The following is a 5,619-nucleotide window of genomic DNA, read 5'->3' as shown; positions in this document are numbered from 1 at the left end:
AAACACAGGTGATGGGAGTCATTGCTATGGAAGCAGAGCAGGAAAGGAACTTTAGAGATCCTCTCCATAGTCTTTAGTCCCATAGTCACATGCCCAAAGTAATCTCACCATAAACAGAGGAACGGATAAATCTAATTTGCTCCCCTTTTTTTTTAACAGGTGAAGGAAATAAAGCCAAAGGGAAGAAGCAACTTACTCAGTAACATAAAGTTGACCAGTGGCAGAGCCAGGATAAAAGACCAGAATTTCTAAGTCCTTAGTGATTGTTCTTTCTACTACACTCTTCTTTGTATTCTGTCATTTTCACTGTTGATTGATCAGCAGTGAACTGTAATCATTTCCATCCCTAGAACTTTGTCCATGTGACTTCATGCCTGCAAGGTCTCTAATAGAGCAACTGCTTAAACTAGCCTCAACAGCTCTAATCCACATTCACTTATCTATCTGAGTCCCCACAGTGCTTATTGCCTGTGCCACATATTTAGAATTTTAATGCAAAGAAATATGGGTTATTTTGCAATGATTATGTATACATTTCTTTTGTTATTAATAAGTTTGCATGCTCCTCTGGGTAAGAGACATTTGCTTATAGTTCTTTCACATATGTCAGCATCTAACTCTTAGGTTTTTATCGGTGCAGAAAAAAATAGAATAAGCATGTAACTTAGCATCCAAACAGGGACACTTTTGAGTGTCAAAGAAAGTATTCATATTTGCTTAATAAGTGTAAACTGTGGTTATACTGGACAAACTGGAACGTATGGTCTCCCTACCAACAGTCGACTTGCTCAACACACATTCAATTAGAATCAGTCATTGATGATTGTGCAATTGTCCAACTATGGGATACTGTGTATAGTTTACCTTATTACACTGAGTGGAATTATTTCTATAGTAGTAATCACTGAAAAATCATGAACATTGTGGAATTCTATTTACTGAATAAGTATACATATGTGTTATTTACTTATAAGTTATTATGAATATGTCCACAAAATATTCAGTTGTTGCCTTAAAGTTGTAAGGATAAAGTTAAACGGAAAACTTCTGTTGGTTAAGTTTTAATCATTTCCATATTGAACATGTGGATTGAGTGAAAAAAATGACATTCTCTCTAATTCTTTCCTGATGGTAAAATATGAAATCTGATGGCTTTCATGAGGGATAGATGAGGCAGGATGCTGTTAGGAGCCATGGACAAAAAGGCCTAAATTGGAAGTTTAAAAATAGATTTAAATTTAAACACTTTATTCAAAAATTTCAAGACACATTGTGATTTCAAATTTTCTTTTGGGATAAAATATGGAGACATTAATAAAGGAAACAAAGTCCATGACAAATTTATATACAACAAATGACTGACTTAAATTTTATAGCATTTACCCACCATCACACTATATATTAACTTAATGAAATAAATCTTTACTTTGATGTGTTAAGAAATAAACAAGTTTTTTGATACAATTTTCAAAATGTAAATATGTATTTTTCTCTTCAGATATGTAATGGTTCCAGACATCCCAGACAGAACAGTCAATGGTTTTGATTTATTAATATTTCCAAATTAGAGGTTTAGTGATAAAAATTCCCTGCAGCAGAATGAATATTAAGCAGCTTGAACAATGGCAGTTACACCATCTGCTTCCGATAGAAATTTGCTGTCTTGACAGTAACAAAGGACAAATAGGCAAAACAGATAACATCAGGCCAGCAAGAGGGTAAATGCAACAAGGAAAGCAGCATTTCCTAGATAAATTGCATTTTCTTTTGAATACTACATTCTATACTAAATAACACTTCATTCAACTGTAAGCAGATGTTTATCAAAGAGAATTCGTACTCTTTATCACAAAAATTGCTTTATGAGATAATCTAAATAATCATACTTTCCAATCCTCACAATTTTAATTGAAATTAAAGTATACAAGCAAGAAAAGAAAATAATTACATGGGAAACAAAATAACATGTTGCCCTTAGGAAAAATTCTGAGAACAGACATTATGTTGACAGATTCTCACCTACCCACATGGACTTCCAAGACAAGACCCTAGATTACACTGTTTTAGGAAACTAAGTTTTAAAAATCTATTTAAACACTGTCTTCCCACATCCTGTTATCAGTGTAATATCTGTGTATATATGTCTGGGGAGATGTGGTAAAAGTCACTCAGTTATGTCTGACTCTGTTACCCCATGGACTATATAGTCCATGGAATTCTCCAGGCCAGAATACTGGAGAGGGTAGCTTTTCCTTTCTCCAGGGGATCTTCCCAACCCAGGGATCAAACCCAGGTCTCCCACATTGCAGATGTATTCTTTACCAGCTGAGCCACCAGGGAAGCCCAAGTATACTAGAGTGGCTAGCCTATGCCTTCTCCAGTGAATCTTCCTGACCCAGGAGTTGAACCAGGGTCTCCTGCATTGCAGGCAGATTTTTTACCAGCTGAGCTACCCAGAAAGCCTTGGGAGGTATGGAGGATGTTCAAATAGCATTTGTTCTGCATTAAAATAATAAGGGGAAAATAAAACTTACCATTGTAACACATTAGTTCACAAAGTTAGTAGATCATATGAATATCTTGCCATATGTCTAAGAATTTTATTTTCATTTTTTTAAAAAAAGAGGCCAATTTCTGGAACCTCAGAACAAGGAAATTTACATACAGGGACATGCCCATTTTCTCCTTCCATTTTGTATCCCTCACATACTTGATGTTCAGACTTCTTTCATCTTTGGTTCAGTAGTGGCAGTAAAGATGACAGTTGAAAGACAGTTGAAAGAAAGAAATTTTAAAATACATACAATATAAAAAGTCAATTCCTTCCAATTGTCAAAAAAAAAAAAATTGTGTCATAGTTTTTATATGGTCTTGTATTTCAGTCAACAAGGATTTATTTGTGCTGAGTCGCTTCAGTCATGTCTGACTTTTTGTGATTCCCACAGACTGCTGCCCACCAGACTCCTCTGACCATGGAATTTTCCATGCAAGAATACTGGAGTGGGTTGCCATTTCCTACTCCAGGGGATCTTCTCAACCCGGGGATTGAACCCACATTTCTTACATCTCCTGCACTGGCAGGTAGGTTCTTTACCACTAGCGCCACCTGGGAAACCCTCATCTAAAGTTTTAAATTTAAATACAAGCATTAAGTTCAACATGTATTTTTCACTGATATATTTCATCTCAATTGTCTGAAAATAGTAAAATTATAATGAGCTGAAAGTTTTGTACATTATTTTACAGTGTTGGTCTAATTATGAAAATGTTGTCATGACCTAAGGTTAGACCTGTAAGCCCAATGTCCTTGATGGTTGAGGACGCTAAAGACATTTCCTAGGAAGGCAAGTTACCAGCCACAACTTTAATACACACAAAAAATATGAGGTCTTACTTCAAAATATTCAGTTAAGTAACTTACCATGAATTCATCTCTCACAAACTAATCTTGCCTGGATTTTAAATGAGTTTTCACTTTATGTTTTACTTCACAGAAAATAGTGCCATGTTTATGTGGTACTAAAACAGGGTGTTTAATTTTCTAGATCTTTCTTCAAGTCCTGGTTATAAGAATTAATGAGTGACTTCACAGGTAACTTAAGTGAATTTTTCTGTTAGTATTTATTGAGCTTCTACTTAATACAAGTTACAGGGCTAGGGACTACAGTAAATACTAAGATGTATGAGAATATAAGGTCTTTGCTTTCAAAGAGTTTACAACTTAGCTAAAGTTGTATGTACAAATGTACTCATTTGTACATAAATGAGTGCAAAAAAAGTGGGAAACTGGTTATTGCCAAATGATGGGGACTTGAGTATTCAAAGATATTATGAAGGAAAGAAGGGGCTAGGAATGGGTCCTGAGCATAGATCTAATGAGACAAGTGCTCGGGCCTGGTGCACTGGGAAGACCCAGAGGAATTGGGTGGAGAGGGAGGTGGGAGGAGGGATCGGGATGGGGAAAACATGTAAATCCATGGCTGATTCATGTCAATATATGACAAAAACCACCACAATATTGTAAAGTAATTATCCTCCAACTAATAAAAAATAAATGGAAAAAAATAAATCTAAATTACAAGAAATAGAGAAGAAATTCTGTCAGCATTAGGCTTAAACAGACGTTTACACTATCTGCAGGGAATGAAGAGGCAGGGGAAGGCTAGTTTGTCAGGAAACTGGTAAGGATATGGGGCAAATAAAATACACAGGAGCTCAAATTTATAAGATTATTATAATCGCAATTTTGTCACATCTAGAGAAGAGAACAATTTCTCTCTCCTGTCCTAACACTTAATGGGCAATTTGCCAGGGAATTTAAATAAATTTATCTTGTAATGTTGTCACCATGAGAATCTTAGATCATTCCACTACTGTCAAGCTTATTTTATGTACTAGGACACTGAGTCTTTGAGGGTTAATGTGAATTGCTAAGAGCTACACAGCTAGTAATTATGATAATTAACAATAATGGTGACAACATTTATTGAGCACATGCTATTAAGCTGATTTAGACATAGTCACTGTTATCTGGTAGTAGAAGATACTGAGCTGCTTGCTTGGTCTCTCCACCTCCTCACTTTTCTTAGGCGGGGTCCCAGGACCCTGGAGATATGTACCCACCTGCATGCAGGAGTAGCCCACAGTGTGACTCTCCCAGCTTTCCAGAGGGATTTGTTTTTGCACTGTTCAATGCCCAGTTGGTCAAGGAGGAGCCCAGTGGGTCATTTGCCAGTGCTGTTGACAGTGGAGCTAGGGTTGGGACCCTGTGTTTTATGCCAAAGGACCAACTTGAAGGAGGGTGTGGATAGGAGACCTGAAATATTGCAGGATGCATTGCTTCATTCTGTCAGCATGACGACCACACACATGGGTCAGCTTCAGTTGAAAGAAACGTGAGCTTAGAATCAAGCAGATCTGGGTTCAGAATCCAGGAACAAGCCCTAGAACCTTGGAAACTTACTAAAGCCCTCTTGGCTTGTGTTCCCTTATATGTTAAATGGGGTCAGTAATAAGCACTTCATTGCCTGTTAACTCTTGGGAGAGTTAGCAGAAATAACTTGTAGAGTCCAGTCCAGTACCTGACATTAGGTGTTTAGTGAAAGTGAAAGTTGCTCAGTCGTGTCCGACACTTTGTGACCCCATGGACTATACAGTCCATGGAATTCTCCAGGCCAGAATACTGGAATGGGTAGCCTTTCCCTTCTCTGGGGGATCTTCCCAACCCAGGGATTGAACCCAGGTCTCCTGCATTGCAGGTGGATTCTTTACCAACTGAGCCATCAGGGAAGCCCAGATGTTCAATAAATAGCAGTTGTTGTCACAAATGAATGTCTCCCATGTCACCAACAGCAATTCTCTTTCAAACTACCAGAAGTTAGTTAAAAATTTTTGGACTTTTTTTTAGTTGATAATTCTACATTTTCTACTTGTCTTATAATATTTTTTTACAAAAAGCCAAGTTGCTTTACATTGGACCACCAGGGAAATCCCTATACCTAATTGTTTATGTTGGCTTATATATTGAATATGACTGTTTAAAATTGCCTAAAGTTTCCTGATGAGAATTTGTAGATCATTACTTTGAAATTATGTAAAAGACAAAGGCACATTTTTTCC

The 5,619-nt window shown here is 36.8% G+C and overlaps 1 non-coding gene across 1 annotated transcript; it reads right to left on the bottom strand.

The window, feature by feature from the left end:
• Positions 1 to 4,611: 4,611 nt before the first annotated feature.
• Positions 4,612 to 4,740, bottom strand: LOC133053339 (small nucleolar RNA SNORA35). Its single transcript, XR_009692254.1, has one exon. It is a non-coding gene; the product is annotated as a small nucleolar RNA SNORA35 (small nucleolar RNA).
• Between the last annotated feature and the right edge of the window lie 879 nt (positions 4,741 to 5,619).

The sequence above is a fragment of the Dama dama genome, chromosome X (genome assembly GCF_033118175.1).
Source record: "Dama dama isolate Ldn47 chromosome X, ASM3311817v1, whole genome shotgun sequence".
NCBI classification, from domain to species: Eukaryota; Metazoa; Chordata; class Mammalia; order Artiodactyla; family Cervidae; genus Dama; species Dama dama.
The sequence above is the reverse complement of the archived record's forward strand: the minus strand, read 5'-3'. Positions and strand labels throughout refer to the sequence as shown.